General features: G+C 34.0%; 1 long non-coding RNA gene across 1 annotated transcript in view; it reads right to left on the bottom strand.

Annotated features, from left to right (window-relative positions):
- Window positions 1-19,072, bottom strand: part of LOC309631036 — a 39,251-nt gene that overhangs the window by 6,769 nt on the left and 13,410 nt on the right. The window contains exon 1 of the long non-coding RNA XR_014246029.1: window positions 39-19,072. This exon is cut by the window's right edge and continues 13,410 nt beyond it. This is a non-coding gene — a long non-coding RNA (uncharacterized lncRNA). The remainder of the gene's footprint in view (window positions 1-38) is intronic.

Genomic DNA, 19,072 nt, shown 5'->3' with positions numbered 1-19,072 from the left:
CTCACTGGTCCTCTTTGTATCATCCTCATATATGTAACTGTCCAGTTACATATGTGAGGATTAAATGAGATCTGTTATCTGCAAGGCGCTCTGCAATTGGACAGGTATTATTTGCTATTGATACTTGCTGAAGTGTGTACAAGGCAAAGGACATTTATGTGATTTGTTCTTTGCTGCTGAAGTCTGAGTCAGAAACAGTGAAAATTACTGGTGACGTCTCAGCCTTCAACAATCTGTATTGAGAAATTGTTCCTAATGGAAGAGCAGGGTAGATATAAGTTTATTATTAAATCACTGTATATATGATATTTCATATTTTTTACATGTGGACTAATGAATTCCAGAAGACTAGTAAACTTTAGAAAATACGGCCTATATACTTTATTTTTATTTATTTTTAATTTTTTTTTTGATGTGGACCATTTTTAAAGTGTTTATTGAATTTGTTACAATATTGTTTGTTTTATGTTTTGGTTTTTTTGCCCCCGAGGCATGTAGGATCTTAGCTCCCCGATCGAACCTGTGCCCCCTGCATTGGAAGGCGAAGTCTTAACCACTGGACCGCCAGGGAAGTCCCAGGGTCTATATACTTTAAACATAATTAAATCACTTTGTCTGAAGTAGAAATTAATGGATTTTCTTCATAACTCATCGTTTTTTTGAAATTTTGATCTGTGATTTTCCCTTAAGCAAATGAAACAATAATTCAGACATTTTAAATACCTTTTTAAAGAGTTTTGTAATTGACTTATATGTCTTTAAGATATTTGTTATACATGATGCCTTGTGTGAGTGAGGAGAGAAACACAATGCTGTTGGTGAGTGTGGAAAAAACCAATGTTAATTTTATGACCAAATAATTCTTTTAGTAGGTGAACTTTTTAATTATGTATTCGTGTTAATGTTAATCATATTTACACAGCACTTGCTTCTTACGAAGCTGTTCAAATAATTCTCATCATTCTTACAACATAAGTATTTTTATTGCCATTTTAGGGGTCTGGAAATTAATATTAAAAGATTTATCCTATGTTTTCTAACTTAAGATTCAATGTTCTTTAAGAATGAACTTACTTTTTGAGTTGTCAGGATAACTACCAAGAATGGAAAGAAAGCTTTTCTAGCTAGACTACATGGATTGTAAATATCAGTTTTCTAAACTGTTATTATAAGGTAAGTGATTGCTTCCTTGTTATGCACATTCTCTCACTTGCAACATTGTACTGGAAATGGATACTAATCACTTGCATTTGGCTTGTGCTTTAATGCAGTAGAATAGCACATTTCTTAACTGTATATCATTTAGAATGGTCTAGCATTTAGAAGAAAGCTCTGTTCAGAGGCTTTGCACACAAGACTGGGAGGATATTGTGGTGAAACCATATCAACAGTAACTCCATTAATAAATAAAAAAGGTATCAACAATAGCTTATACCTGCATCTAATGGGTCCTAATGCATCTTACATGACATATGTGAAGATAAATTTACAGCTTAATAGGCTTACAGCCCATAACAACCTATTTCACTAACACGTTCTACTTCTCTAATAAAATATTGTCTTGCCAGTGTCATTTGATTGAAAGGTAAGAAGATAGATGATGTTGCTCTTATTGACATAGCAACAAAATGCCCTCATCTTGGTGAACAATATGTATTTGTATTACATATAACATATTAAGAGCATTGCCATTTTGTACAAAATTACATTTCATGAAAATGTATATTTAAGAAACATTAATTTATCTGTCTGGAGCCATAGGTCATTTCAGTTCAATTTTTAAATGTTATTTATTTTTCTTCCACTTTATTTCAGAGAAGATTTAAGACAAATTTAAGTGAGTTGATTTGTCATTTGGGTATGAAATTGTGCACACAAGGTGGCAATCAATCAGTTCAATCTTTAAAATTCTGACTTCTACAGACATGCTGAAAATTATTTCAGTCATAGATTCCTGTTCTTAAAATTACTTATCACAAGTTTTAAACACATGGAAGTCTAAATAATGTTAATTCAAACATTAAATAAATCTTAAATTTATTGTTTTCCCCACTTTAACATTATGATGACAACCTTGTGTAAAAAGTCTTCTGAAATCTCATTAATTTCATTACCTATTTCACTGTGGAGTTGTAGGCTCTTTTCTAAACATCATTTGTACTTATATTTTAGAGGATCACATAACTGAGAAGTGGTTAAAAGATAAGGTTCTTCCAGAAAAATATTCATAAGCTTATACCACAATATTTTGCATGTCGTTTCAGGAGATTAAAAGACCTCTCCAAAACCCACATATGACCCTTAGAATAAACACTATTTTATATGAGTTTTATTATTTATGGGGAAAATAACACCACCAAATTATATAAGCCATCTTCATGAAAAAGAAGCAATTTGTTATGGAAACATGATAGTTTCTTTCCAGATGACTTGGTTCACTTTCTATTTCTATCATATAGATCTTTCGAGCCCTTTCAAGCATTTCAACTGAGGAAGTTGGTTGCATATGATCAATGAACTAGTTAACATTATAAATAGCTTTATTATTAAATTGCATAAGATTTTCGACTGGGGAATATTGGAGGTGAAATAAAATATGAAGAACTAGGAAACTATGTTGAATGCATCTCTTATATCTTATTACCAAAGAACATATTTGTATAATATTCCTGTGATCATTTTAATATTTGTTTTTATATCAATCTAAAGTTAGACAAGAGAAAATATATTTCAAATATATGTACATCGGTATAGCTTACAAAGCATGTATATCAATATCAATGTCCCACTTCTTTCATGATCAATACTGTCTTTAGAAGTAAAACTTCAAACTAAAAACAAAAAAACAATGTCATCAAAAGAATTTTGTAGACCATTTTAAAAATTATGGTGACTTTGAGAATATTTCTGTATCTTTGAATAAATTGTATCTCAGCATCTAGAATTAGGTGGTATTACTAACAAGCATGCAGGCAGTAGAAAAGTCCACTCCAGTTGTTGCTTGCTACAATTTTTTCTTGATTCACATTACTTGTTACAAGCACATCCAGTGAATTTATGATAAGATAAAATAAGTAAAACAAAGAAACACCTCTTATAACAAGAGGGAGATGAGAATACAACAAATTTGATCTTTATATCAGTCTTGTATTTAATTTTCTCAATTTTCAGCCTCACTTCTCTTCTACATACTCTCATGCTGCAACTTTTTTTTATTACTATCTGAGGGTTTTTTTTTTTTTCTGGGTTAAGTTAGGGTTTAATTAGGAAGCACTATTAGAACAATAAAATAGCAGAAATACTTAAATCTCTTATCAATGATTTTTTTTTGTAAAAATAGGAAAGACTGTGTTGCTGCAGGATTAACCACAATTTACGAATAGTTTTTATTTTCAGTTGTTGGGTTGCAACCTCTGCAGTTTCCTGGGTGAAATCTGAAACTGGCCTCTATACATGGAGGGCAAGGAGAGTCTGAAAAAAGGCAGACAGACCACTCCAGACTGGTAGGTGGTGGGTTTAATAAGCCAGGGAATTTATAAACGAGGCTTGTCTTGGGAGATAGCAAGACAAGTAGATCTCCACAATGACTCCCACACGTCACCGAATCTTAAAAGTTTATATAGAGGTCTTAAAGGGGTTTGGTCACATATACCGTCCAAATGGTCTCAACAACGCCTTACTCTCTCAAAGCTGCATCCTTGAAACCCATTCCCACTGTGGAAAGGGTGGGGAGAATGTACATTCCAAGGCCAGGAGAGAGAGTGAGATGCCTCAGTTGCCCTGGTCCAGCTCTTGGGTCAACCGGAAGTCACGTCCTTTGGATGACCTCCTCCAACATCAGTATATTGATTTATTGTTAGTAATTTAGGGGCATTCATCTACCTTTCTCATCACCTGGGCGTCATACACACAATCACACAGCTACATACTGAAAAGTATGTAGATGAGTGTGCAAAAATGTCATCGGATTGTATATTCATTTCTTCTGCCATGTTGAATGTCTACTATGAGTCAGATCCAAGTTACCTCTGAGGACGTAGCAGGGAACAAGATTGACAATCTTAAGGGGTTTAATAGGGAAATGGGTTTAGTGGGAAAGATAAACATTAAATAAGTAATTACACAAATAAGTCACTCTGAAAGTTTCCATGGAGGAGCAGTGCAGGGTCCTACTGCACTTGAGTATATAGAGTGTATAATAAACCAATGTGATCTAGGGACTTGGGAAATTGGTCATTCTTTTCTTCACTCACTCATTTAAATATTGGGGTTTCTCAGGGTTTCTGTCTCCCTCCCATACTTTTTTCATCTTCCACTTAGGTAGAGTTGAGGGTGAATCGTTATGAGAAATTGAGAAGGTGTCCCTATTTAGGAAGGGGAAAATCATGACATACAAGTGTTTATAGAGGACTGAGTGAACAATTTGTCATAGGTTTTGGAGATGCTGAGTAAGATGAGGGTTAAAAATGTGCCACTTGACTTTTCAACGTGATGTTCATTGGTGACTTACCAAGGACGGTATTAATGGGATGGAATCCAGAGAGATGATGGGCTGGGAAGTGGTATGAAGAGATTGACTCAGTTCATCTGACTGACAATTCAAAGTCTATGTGGGCAGGAATTCTGCATCCCCAGCAACTATAACAATGTCTAGCGTATTTTGCAGTCATAAATAATTGTCAAACAAATGAATGATAGGAGTTCTGGAGGGTAAGAAGAAGTCAAATCTTACAGATTATGTGGGGAGTTGTAAATCATGTTAAAGGCTTTTGGTTTGCTGCTTCCTAAGTATAATGCTTTCAAGGATTTAACTCACAGCCTAGCCAGATTGTATTTATGTTTTAAATTGATCACTGTGGCTTTTGGGTGTGAAACAGATTTTCAAGGGAGCAGGCAGGCCAGTTATAAGGCTTCTTCAGTTTTCCTGATTGGGAAGAAGAAAATCTGGAGTAATTGAGCAAGCAATCAAGCCCAAATGACCAGAGATGGGTGAACAGAATGTGGACTGTTTGAATCATTTTGGGGTAATGACCAGATCAATGACATTATCATGCAAGTAATAAATGATGAAAAGTGAAGTCTCTACTCTTTAAATTACTGACATTTGCAGGTAGCATAGTTCCTGTTGCTTTTATCCTTTAACAAATACGACCACTCTGTGACTGAGGAATGGGGCTGTCACAGTATAACTCTCAACTTGTAAGGACTATTTCAAACCTGTCCTAGAACCTGAAATTATTTGTTATTTTTACAAAGCAGTCATTCTGTACTAATTTATTTAGCTCCTACCATATTCAAGGCACTAAGTATTGGGGATAGAAAGGTAAACAATATAGACATGGTCTTTGCCCTCATGGTTTAGAAGGAAAGGCAAAGATGAAATTAAAATCAAGTGTGAGGAGTAGTATGAAAGGGTAAGAACCAGAAAATGTTTGCAGACAGCATAAAACATGGACCTTAACCCTAGTGTAGGGGGTCTGGAAACCCCAACTGGAGAAAAAATTTAAGCTGAGATGTTGTTATGCAAGGTCAAATGGAAATGGGGAAGGGTGACATTTTTGGTAAAGAAAAGATGAAATATTAGGTCCAGGATTTATACAGTTTGGCTCACTAACAGGGATTCAATAGCTAGAAAAATATGAATCATGATGTTGTTTGGTAGACAAGAGTTAAATGGAGTATAGTTTGATAATTCATGCCAACAATTTTGGATGTTACTTCCAGAATAATGGAGAAAAGAAGAGGCTTCAAGCAAGGCAGTGATGCCACTCACAATTTGGAATTGTAAGCCAGATGTCATATCAGAATTTCTTACTTTTGAAGATTTTGTCTGGCTTGGCCTGAATTCCAATTCCTCCATCTGTGGTGGATTTCAAGGCCTTCCCCACAGTTTCTGCAAATTTCAAAAGCTTACTGTCTTTTGCTTCTCTCTGATTCTGTGCTCCAGGCTGCTTAGGGATTGTATCTGCATTTCTATCCATTGCCACAGGGATTTACAATTCAACTGCTTCATCTATTCTATAAGCAATCTATACATGAAGTATCTCATGATTCTAGTGGACTTTACCAGGGCTTAACTGGGAAGAAACTCATCTCAAAATAATGCTCTTTTGCCATCTTCCTTGCTCTGTCTCATTTTCTCATCTTTTTTTCTTTCAAGATGTCTCAAGCAATGTTTTCCTCTGTCTTAATTAGAACTCATAATTATAATTCTTAGGATCTTACCTTCTGTAATCAAACACCTATCAATATATTTTCCAAACCGTACAGTTCTCTACCTAAGATGAATTTTGGTGACAGCTGTTTACATAGACCATATTTTTCATCCTGCAATAGAATAAACATTCTGCTGTGTAGAAAAATTATAACTTGTTAGAAAAGACGGTAAAAGGAAAGATTCACAAAGATAGTTTAATCTAATTCTCTAAGAGATGAAGACTAAGCTCAAAGAGGTCAAGTTACTTGCCGTATTGTTAATGGCAGAGTCTGAACAAATATTCAGGCTGTTCTCCTAATCTAGCATTCTTTCTCTTGGGATGCTGGCCCTTCTTATTATGACTTTTGTCTCTCAGGAGGACACATCTAAGTTCATAAATCTTCTCCGTGGATATACTTTTGCCCCTAATTCCAAACTGCCTATGTGCCTTAGCCAAAATGTTTCGGCCATCCAAGGGAATGATAAAGGGCAGCTTTTATTGCACTAACTTTGTTGCAGAACCATTCCTGCTCCTGCACACACCAAAGTTCTGCCATCATATGTTTATTTCCCACAATACGATCTATTTCAACATACCAATGTGTAGTTTTGAGATTGCAACCTGGTGCAGACATGATGAAATTTAGATTCAAGGTTAAACACTTAAGTGTAAGAACCCTGAGCTAGTGGTACAAAGGAAGTGAAATAATGTATGAGGAGATGTTCTGAGAAATCGTCCATAAGAAGGAAAATTTTAATGGGGTGAGGGTGAATGCACAGGGAACAGTTATGGGGCAAAGGCACCATCTTACGGTACTGCTTTTCAAGATTTTATTTCTTGACAAAGTTTTCTGTACAACACGTAAATATTTCAAATATAGAAATAAAATAAACTGTTATGTCTGGGAAATATAAAAATTATAAAGTACTGATAAATAGTTACAAGTGGGTCACAGAATCAAAGTGATAATAGCAGTGTTGCCTTCTTTCTTAAACAAAGAGAACAATGAAAAGATTGCTTATTTATTGAAGCGTAGATCAGCACATATGTAAAACCTAAAGCACATATGTAAAGCTTAAATCAATATTAGGCTTTGCCTAAATTCTGAGGTTTAGTCTTTGACCCTTCATCCTGTACTTTCTTGTTTCTATATGATTCTGTGCTCCAGGCTATTATTTTGCTTCACTGAAAGTGAATTATTCCCATTAAAAGAACAATCTTAAATCTATATCTATGACTTCATTCTTATCTTTTTCAAATAACAATTTGCATTTTTAACAACCTTTTGGAAAATTTGAGGTGGATATACAATTATCAATCTCAACATGTTTAAAACCCTCCCTGTCATTCCTCCAATTTTCTTCTAAATGTTTTTCTAACTCCACTCTCGTCACTCCATCTTATGGGCTATCATCCTATTAGCCTTCCATAAAAGCAACTTTATCATTATTCTTCAACCATCAGGAAGGGAGTGTACCATCTGAGCTCAGAAGTTGAAAAGACCTTGTAATAAAGAATTCTCCAGGGTCTTTATTGAAAAACTCCATCTGATACCCATTTACCTGAAAATGAGAGAGCATGGTTATTTTTTCATCTTACCTAGTGAGATTGTGATTGCAAAAGCTGTCTCTAAATTCTAAAGAAAGACTGAAACATGATGTGTTTTTATCATTAAGCTTATTGAACCCACATAGAATGCCACCAAGGTGAAGCAGCAAAATTGCAAATATTCCACGTCAAACAATTGCTATAGGTAATATCTTTGGCAATAGGTAAATTTAGTTTCTTTTATTTGTTTTGCTTCTTGAGCTATTAATTTTTGCTCTTTTACAAACAATCCTATGTTCTATTTTAAGGATCATAAGGCATAACATAAGTACATAACTTTTTCCCTGCTTACGTTTATTACATATTAAATTGCCTTAGAGCAAAATGTAAATATTTCAAGAGTAACAAATTTACTGTTTTCCCCCAATCAGAAGACTTCCATTGTAGCTGTCTTCAAATGTTAGTTTTCAATTTCTCATTGATCCCTTAGAGTTCAAGACACTTACCTAAACAAAACTGTAGACAGAGTTTTTTTTTTAAGTAGAGAATTTTCAAGACCGATGACTCCAATCTCTACATGATCTGAATACCAGTTAAAAGGAGAATTGAGGGAAAAAAACATGTACTTAAAGGTTTCTGATTTTTTTTTTTCTGTTCAATGAAAAGCCTTTTGAAAAAAATCTTTAACCACTCTATTATCCTTGGAGAGACATCAAATGCTATACAGCCCTGGTCTGAATCCCAGTTCATCACTTACTAGCAGTATGACTTTGAGCAAGTTAATTAACCTCTCTGTGTTTTTGATTTCTCATATGTAAAAAATGGGGATAATAAGAAGGTTGTAAAGAAATTACACTGGGTAACATATAATAGACAATACTCAATAACTGTGTCTAGTGTCTGCCATAGAGTAAGTCCTCACTAAGTGTTAGCTGCTATCATTATTATGAAGAAGATACTATAGGATAAGGAGTTGGGAACAATATACAAGGGAAATTCTCTCATTTCATTCATATCACAGAATGTCATAATTGTTCGATTTACTAGCGTGAAGAAGGAAGATCCATGTACTCAGCACATTTTTTAATGAGTCTGCGTAGGTTGCCTTAATCCATTACAGGTGTTTTCTGATTCCTCCTTTACCCAATTCCTGGTATCCGATATGGAATATTTAGGCCTTTGGTCTCCTTTTTGTATTTGCATTTGTGAAGGAAATATATCTAAGTCATGATAATAGGAACAATAAGATTATACGTACTTATACCCAGCTTAATATCAAATGAGTACCCTAAAATTAATTGTATTTAATAAAGTGCAATGTCATCAATATATCATATATTTTAAAGCCTTACTGGAACATGTAAAATTATCATGATCAATAATGATAAAGTAAATTTTAATTCTGAGAAATTATAGTGTCTAAAGATTTTTCCTAAAACTGAACAATGTTTTGTTGACTGTATTTTAAATTATGAAGCAGATTATTCACAAACACCATAAATCCTAAAGAAATGCAATACTTATTGCACCCAGGAAACCAATATAAACATGGACTGAAAAATTTAATCAGGCCTATAATTAAGCTATTTTAAGCCAATTAGTTATTCTCTAGTAAGCATTTCATTAGGCAATAATATTTTGTGTTTATATCAAATCTCTTTCTTTCTAAGAAGAAGGAGAAGCAGTAAAAATTTTTGATGGACATTTATTTATCCTTTTAAAAGTTACTTAAAAATCAAAAGAAAAAATATTAATGTGATGTCTCTACTTTATAGTTTCAGACAGATCACCTCTTTGCCTTTAGTAAAATGGGAGAACCGAGTAGGATTCTTAGCTATTACCCTTAAAAATGGGTAGTTCACTACTCAGATTGTGCCAGGAAAGAGAGATGGCATCCCTGTCTATAGGTCTAGCTTACTGCTTCATTCACATACTTCCTTAGAAGAAGACAGGTTGCCCTAGATATTGCAAAACAATGGTGGCTTCACCATTCAAATAGTTGCTCAAGTTGAATAAAATTCCGAGGATTTTATCCAGTTCTCCTGCTGAATATCTTAATAGTATTAGGATGAAAGAGGTTTGTTTCTGAGGCTGATTTCTTTTTTCTTCTTAAAGCATAAAATCCGAACAGATGGGATCACAGATTCAGCTTAGTGAGAAGTGAACTTGTTTCATACACTTTTTTTTTTTTTGTCTTTAGAAACAAAAACCAACAGCATTAATTTAGCCTGAATCTGTACAGTACCAGTATTGTCCATCATAGCTCAATGATGGAGTGTTAACTGCAGCTGTAGATTCAGCCTCTAGGTCTTCGTTGTATTTTTCAAGAAGCCATTAATACGGCTTCTTTTTTGGTTTAGGGCTTTCCCCCTTTTTATTTGCATGTGCTCTTTCAACAAAATACTTTATTTGCTAAAACCTGGCATCAATAATAAGAATGATACTTAAACTATTTTGAAATTAAACTTGAATTAACTCTGAGTTATCTCCTATTTCCTTAAGAAGGAGGAAAGAAAAGATTATGTGTTGTTAAATTTATGATTATATTTATTGGCAGCTATTTGTAAACTTCTGTCTTGCTATTGACTAGTGGATTGTAAAAGATTTCTGTTATTTCCCTTCTTGCTGGGTAAATCATTATAATTAAGTCTCAGAATGTCTCCTCTACTAGGTGTGATATAACTTAGAATCTCCTGGGTTCTCATTTGCCAAAAACGTATTTTATATCCTTAAACTTTGAGAGTCTTTCTCAATAAATCTCAAGATTTTTAGGGCATTAATTAGAGATACAAAGTTATCTCACGCACTACTTTTATGAGCAATGATCATATATTCATTCATCAGGCAATAAAAATTGTTACCTCATACCCAAAACATAGAGCTCATGTAACATACCCCTTGGTTTTCAGATGAGGCAGCATATTTCCAGGTAGGTTAAGTGGAAGGCTGCAGTTCATATACCTGCTTAGTGACAAAGCCCAAATGAAACCCCTGAATGCCAATACTCTCTGTGCTTTGATATCTCATAAGAGTTCTCAGTGGACTTGTTCCCTTTGTTGTTGCTTTTTCCCCCAATACACGATTACATTCATTCAAGTACAATTCATCCATTGCATGAAAGCAGAATAAAGCCATTCATACATGCCAAGGTTTAAGCACACTTTGGACAATACATTTTTTTGTGTTTTGTGAATAAAGACATTAAAACTTTCATATCCTGTGAGCTGAGAGCTCATGTGTACCTCTCAAACACAGAAAGAAAACTTCTCAAAAAAGATGAAACTCTTGAAAATGTCTTATGTCAATTGGTTGTGTTATTCTTTTTACTCACTACCTTGATGTCTTTAGTTCTTTATAGTTTATAATCACTTATCCAGACTTTTAGATACAATTCTACATTTTTCTTTACCTGGCTCAGGCAAGGAAAACAAACTTGGATTAACCTTAATGAGATTCATTAATTCTGGATGCTGCTTACAAATTTGTCACTGGCTCAAATGTTTTGGTGAAAAGATTCTTAATTTTAGTTCCCACCTCTGTAAAAACAACATATTCTTTATTGTGACTATGAAAACGCTGCAATGGACAGAACCACCAACCATACTAGGTAATAAATGGATTTCTAAGTCTGGGATACTTAAAGTGAAGCACTGAATTCTAAAGGATTCTTATGTATTTTTACGTACTACTTTACCTTATGTATTTGTATTACCAATTTATCACTTTAGGCAAACCTTATATCTACATAGATATAGATATCAACCTGTATGTAGAGTTCCAGCTATAGAGAGATTCACTTTCTCTCTCTTCATATATGTATTTATGAAAATATATATATACCCATCTGCATGTTACCTCTAAGGAGAATATCGTCCAGTCCCATCTCCAAAGCTATATTAACTTAATTGCTCTTTTTTGCTGTATCCTGACAGTGAGATGCTCAATTTTAATTACCTATTTACTTTCCTGAATCTTAGTCTGGACTGTGAACTCTTCAGTGATGGACCCTCATCATATTCCTATTGTTTATCACATTGCCTGGAATATAATGTACACTTAACTTTTTTGCTGACTTAATAAAATAATAAGACAAATTAATTATTAAATCAATATTTTAGCACTTACATAATTACATAGAAACTTCAGGGACTCCAAAGAGAAGGAGAAAAAAAAAAAGCCTATATGTAGATGGTAAGTGGTGGCATAAAACCTGAATCTGTTAATGTATACGTTGATGATGCCATCAGATTTCCAAAATTATATTTTAATTCAAAAATAATTTTGCACAGTAAAGAAGTATGACTTATCAATTTAGAAAAATCTTATTTTGCTATTGGTCCCTAACTACTTTTACATTCACTTATTTAAAAAATTAAATCCAAAGATACAATAAAGATATTATTTCTTAAATGTCATCAGGCTCACAGTTTTCCTGAGAAAATTTTCTGCTCTGTCCTGTTCTTGGACTAACATGCTAAAAATTACTCCAGTACCTTTGAAATATTTATTCCCAACATAAAGAAGAATCTTTTATGTAACTATTATTTTTAAATTAATGTACTAAATTGTATCTAAATTAATGTACTAAATTGTATCTATCTAATTGTATCTAATGTACTAAATTGTATTTAAAATATTGACATTAAAATAAGCCAATGTGTTTATAATTCAATTATCCGGTATTTCAATCTTGTCATTAATTAAAAAAATTAAATTCCATGTTTGATCTAGTTGTACTTATACTAGTTGAGGAGACAGAAATTGCAGTTTGTAGAGGTCAAGACAGCTCTAATTTGCAGTGTACAATCCCTAAGAGGAAAGGGGGGAGAGAGAGAGAGAGGGAGCTAATGGTTCCCCTGAGTCTTCGGCCCAATAGCAATCTATACGTACATAGACGAGACCTCATGAGGCCAGACAAGCACAACTTCTGAGGAAAGAAAAATTACTCTGGTGCTGTAAGATAGAAAATTCCCAGAGATTACATAAGACTGGGAATTGTACCTCCTACCTTGACTAGCTATCCTGGAAGTGTAAGGCCTTGTGCAAAGTGTTTTATCAGTCCTAGAATAAAGGCCGCTCTAGACTTGCCCTAAAATAATGTAAGAGAGAGGTCAAAAGATCACAGCAATCTGCAAGTAATTTAACTGCCTGCCAGGAAAAAGAATACTAAAAAATCCAGCACTCAACAACATAAATTCACGTCTGTCATCCAATAAAAAATTACTAGATAACAAAGAAGTAGAAAAATACAAACCAACTTCAAATGTAAGTTTTTAATTTTCTTTCATTTCAATTAACCAGAAGTGGACATTCAATTATTAAATGAATAGCTATATTTTTACTGTCGTTTATTCTATATGCAAAAACCACATGTCATGGACACTTTCATATAAAAGCAAGCAATATATTTATAACACATCATCACTTACCAAGAGCTTTTCAAACTTTTTATCTCAATAAATATTCACAAAAAGCTTCATGGTCACAATTATTATTTGCTAAAATTTATACTCAGGACCAGTGAGGCTCAGAAAAATCACAATGCTTGAAATGTCAGAACTCAGACTTAAATCCACCTACCCGAAATATACTTTATTTTTTATCCCATCACATTATCTCAAGTAGGTTTACAATTTTTAAAGTTTTGTGGTATTCTGATAAATAAATATTCCTAACTATTAGTGATGTTTATAGCTTGTCTCCTAAACATATCTCTCATATAACTAATAATGGTACTGGGTTTGATGCAACCATAAGTTAAAAATAAAATATACATGTATATATATGATTTATATCTGTATACATATTTACCTTATATTTATATATTCCCATGCAACCTTAAAATAATATTAAGTTCACATCTACAAGTAAGTCAACATGGAGCTCAATGGTGGTTTCAACCTCAATTCCAAATAAATGAGCAAGAGATCATTAAATATTCATAAACCTTAAGTAGGTCAGAATGGGATATTGAGAAGAAAAAGTGAAATTCAGATAAGAAAAGATTTCTTGGAGAAATCTAAAAAACTCCTGTGGGAAACACAGCCAAGGGTAATTGACCTCCCGATGGTGAAATACGTAATAGAATAGACACTTATCTATCTAGTAGTTTGAGTGTTTTGTTGACTTTCCTACTTTTAACTTAACAACAAAAGTTTTGACTATCTAGTCCTTTCCAAATTCTTACTGCCTTTGTAAGGAAAAAGAATTCAGATTATCAAAATCACTTTCAAATCCTAAAATTTTATTCCTAATTTCAGACAACACAATTGCCATCAATGAAGTAAATGAAAAGCATTATTTTTTGATATGCAAATTAGAATATCAAACAAACAATTTTGTGTATACTTCACATATTCTGAAATGCCATAACAGGGAACATTTGAAATGTAGAAGGCCAGGTGTGCAATCAGAGTTAGGCTTTTTACCCCAGTAAGAGTAATCAATATGACTTAGTACTCTGACTTGATAGACAGGAACTTGGCTATATGATTCCATTCCAAAGAAATAACAATAGGAAAAAACTAAGAGAGTGGATTTGGGTTTTCCCTAGTTTTTATTTTTCTAGTTTTATTACTATTGTTGATACTACTTTAGTCTCATTTGATACCCCATTTTCTATTTTATTCTATGGGTGGGAAGTTGAAGCTTTCTATAAGGTTGATTAAGAAATAAAATACAAGATATTTAGATGCATAGCCACCAAAGATACTTTTGTGTAGGAAATTTAAAAATTACATAATTACTGGCTTATTTTATCTGATTTGTGGCAATGTACTTGACCAACCTAAATATATGCCAGCAATGAAGACACTTATCTGAAAAATCCTTTTTGATAGAACTCTCCAGTAGTTCATTTCAATATTCATTTTAACTATTAAGAGAGGTTTAAAGATGTGATTCAGAGGAATTCAAGTTTGAGTGAACTGGATTTTTAATCCTTATTCTGACCATATCTGCATGCATCAAATCAAGTTACTTAATCATCTTGGGTCTAAGTTTTTTTTTTACCTGGAAGGTGGAAAAGTTGGCCTTTATAATCCCTGTATATAAAAGTTTATGCTCTGTCCAAATACCAAATACATTGCTTTTAATGAAGACAAGGTACATTACGGCATTTTTCCCTTTATCTTGCTAATGCTAGTGCCAAGAATTGATTGGAGTGGCAAGACAAATTTCAAAAAACTAGAAGGAACTTTACGACTGTGTCTTTTTAGGTCAACCAACATGTTAATTGAGTTCCTTTGGCTGTGGTGGTACCACAAGGAATGCAAGGAAACATAAAATATAGTCACTGCTCCCAGGGAATTTAAAATTACCACGTATATAAAAGACCAGTAAAAGCATGGTATCTTGTACCTTTAAAGAGTGACATTGACATATTAGTTTGCTATCTTTTAATTTCTAGTATAGAAATCAACTTTGAACTAATTTATATGAAAAAAGAATATAGTAATATCCAACATAAATCTAACATAAAATGTCACAAGGGTTCAAGGGTATAGATGGATCTCATACATGATTAAAACTGAGGTTACAAACACTCCAAAACTCTCAATCTCTCTTGGTCTCTCTCCCTCTGTTTCTCTCTCTCTCTTCTCTCTGCATGTCAGTTTTATTCTCTGAGATTAGTTACTTCAACATAGTTACTAGGAGATGGATCCCAAGTTCACATTTTTTAGATTTGCTATAAAAAATAGACTATGAATGATCTTCTCTCCTGTTCCAGGTTAAAAATGAAACAAGAGAAAACAAACACACTGACTAACAAAACACCAAGAAGGGAGCAAATTGGCCAGGCAAAGGAGTGTAATAATAGTTTGGCCTAGTGTTGGTCAGATGCTTACACCTGATTACTCCATATTGACCAAATGACAGTGGGGTCTGTAATCAGAGGCTGGGAGTTTGAGCAGGAAGCAAGGAAGGAGCTTGCACTAGATGAGGAGTACTGTCCTCGGCAACTGGAAAAGAGCTACCAATAAAAATAGATAACAAGCTTATTAGGGGAACAAAATGATCAGCCCCAGCTCCTGAACAAGGAAGCCATTATGAAATAGCTGGAGACTGGATGTAATCCAGCTGGGTAACAACACAAAGTTGGGAGGACAACAAGAGCACCAGCATGAGGAGTGCAGGTGCGAAATGTGCCTGGGGGCAGTCAGTGGGTTAGTTTGGTGGGAGCACTGCACAAATCCAATCAAGCAAGGTCACTTCCCCCTGGAAGTGCTACTATTTTTATTCCCTCTTCACGTTTCCACTTCAGAGCACATTTCCAATCTCTCTATCTTTAGAGGTTTCTACATGGCTGCTCTTTTCCTTTGTCATAAATGATATGACACATGCAAAAAACATGTACACTTGTTTTTTGAAGAGACCAGGATTAGTATAACCTGGGAAGACACAACTGACGTAATAGGAAAGACTTGGAGAGCTCATAAAAAAAAAAAAAAAGAGTACTCAACCTAGGTTATCTGAGCCAAGAGAGAATAGGGCTTAAAATTACTACAGGCATCAGGTGGAGAGCAGTGGTCTGCTGGTAATTCTAATGAAACACAAAGAACTTAGACTTGATAAATAAACAGAGCATTTCACTCTCCATTGGGGAAAATTATTTCCATAGAAATAGTAATTTTTCTCTCCTAAATACCAGGGGAACTTAAATGTCAGGTAAAATTTTGCATGCTTGGTTTAGTTTAAAATACACATTTTAAACCGAGTCATTATTGCAGCTACTTTATTTTATTTTTAGATCCCATTTAATATTTTCTGAGAACTTTGACTTCTGTTTTATACATGATAAAAACATATTACAGCAGTAGAAATGCAGCCCCAAATTGATTATCTTCCATATGAACTGTCTCTTGGGATAAAAATGACTTTCTCACTCCAAAATAAATATGTATTTCTCGTCTTTTAGGACTAAACCTTTGATTATACAGCACTGTCTTTGTTATTTCTCTGAAGTACTTGGACATTAAGCTTCCCTCTTTTCCTTGAGTAGTTCACTTCCAAATGAAGCCCCATTGAAACACCTATTAAAACCAGAAATTAGTTTTCATTAGCAGAAATTGTGGGTTCTTCCATGACTCAGAGAACAAGAAGGAACCATATCAACAATGGATTTATCAAAACCTGCAAGCAACCACTTCTAAAGCTAAGAGACTCAGAGTGGAGGGAGTAGTGTGGATTAGTGCATCTTTCCAGTAGGCCTGATAGAGTACCAATGAGGCAGACTTTTGGCTCCGTCCTTATGGTAAGTCTGAGGTTCACTGCTATTCATTCACTTGCTGCATCAGCTTTATTGGATCTTGATGTGTTGAAATACCGCATCAGACCACATATTAAAGAAATTTTTACTTAGAGTCCTATAACAGTTATTTATGTCCTCATAACTTTCTCTCTCTTTCAGTTGTGGAATTTATTCCTTCTTGCTCTCTGTTTGATTAATTGGGACTTTCTACTAAAACCTAAAATTGAAGTAAACAAAAAATTACTTCCAGGGAAATTTAATTAGGTGCAAAATTACCACTTAGTGGGAATATTGTTAAAAAGAGTCCGGGGGCTGATATCTTGAGATGAAGACTGAAGGACAACCTGGACTCCCACTCCTTCTCAGTCTATCTGTGGAATCATCAAATTTCTGATTTGTTGAATAATACTGAAACAAGTGAAAACTATGAAAATAGCACCAAATCTTTTTTGGAAAACTCAAATTAAACTTTATTAGTAATAAAAGTTTTATATATTTTAAAATAATAAAGCCACATTTATATAAAATAATATCTAAAATATGTTCATTTACCAATAAACAGTATATGCATATAATTTCATTAATCCTTCACAATAACCTTATGAAGTACTATTATCTCCTTATAGAAATAAAATTGGGAGTATGCCTAATTTCTCTAAACTTCTAGTTCAAATGCTTAAAAAAGCGGTTATCCCAAGATTTTAAGCCAAGGATGTTTCACTAAAAATGCATGTTTTCATCCAATCTGTCATGTGGCTTCTTAACACTGAGATTTAAGTGCAAACCAGAAGAGGAATATTAATTTTATGAACTAATTTACAGCCTTTGAATGCAGTCAAATACATTTCACATTAAATCCAGAGACATATAGAACTTAGGCATTTCTTGAGAACCCAAAGAAAAAAAATTACAAAAATTTTGGAGGAGAATATTGGTCCAATAGAGATGAAAAGATTACAAAAGAGATATGAATAAGCCAAGTTTTTTCATCATCCAATAAACACAGAAAGCAATAGAAAACTAAAAATTCATTTAAAAAATGTGTGTCAGGAACCAACAGGCAGCTTGTTGATATCAACAATCACTCTTTTAAATTTCATTGCTGTCATTAAGAAGAGAGTCTGCTTTTTGCGGTTTTCCTAGAAAATAAAATATTATGCATTTATTTTAATTAAAATGTTTTTATGCTAGCCAATCAATACTTGATATCCGGACACACAGAAACTACAATTTATTTATTTATTTATTTTTAAAATTTATTTTATTTTATTTATTTATTTTTGGCTGCGTTGGGTCTTCGGTGCGGTGCGCAGGCTTCTCATTGTGGTGGCTTCTCTTGTTGCAGAGCACGGGCTCTGGGCGCGTGGGCTTCAGTAATTGTGGCACACGGGCTTAGTTGCTCTGCGGCATATGGGATCTTCCCGGACCAGGGCTGGAAACTGTGTCCCCTGCCTTGGCAGGCGGATTCTTAACCACTGCGCCACCAGGGAAGCCCCCAGAAGCTACAGTTTAATAGAGGAATAGGGATTTATGGAATACTGGTGCAAAACAATTCCACAGGAATACAAACAAGGGAGATACTAGTTTTAATGGGAAGATTAAGGCTTTATAAAGAAGGTGAATTTAAAGGATGGGAGAATAAAAACAGGAAGAGAGGCCAAAAATCACATGAAGAAACATGTGCGTTAAGTGTTAACCCATTTCTATCATCTCCAAAAGCAAAGAGTTACATATATTTAAGGAAACTGTGAAGAGCTGAGTTTGGCTGGAAGTTGAGGAAAAGCAACAAAACTAATTTTTACTGACCACCTAACATATGGCAAAGATCAATATTGCTGTTTAATATATGTTTCCTTATTATATTATTATAATCACCTTCTAAGTTAAACGTAACTTTGCATTTTTCTGCAAGAAACACAAGTCTAAAGACTTACCTGTCCAGGGTCGAACCATTGGTGGATATCAAGCTTGGAATCTGACTCCAAGGCCGTCAGATCCCAAATCATGTGCTCATCCCACCACCTCAATTTTTCTTAAACTATCTCCTTCAGAACACTGTTCTCAATAGGTAGGTACT

This window comes from Balaenoptera borealis (assembly GCF_965194805.1).
Source record: "Balaenoptera borealis genome assembly, chromosome: 6".
Classification (NCBI taxonomy): domain Eukaryota; kingdom Metazoa; phylum Chordata; class Mammalia; order Artiodactyla; family Balaenopteridae; genus Balaenoptera; species Balaenoptera borealis.
This window is presented reverse-complemented; position numbering and strand designations above follow the sequence as displayed.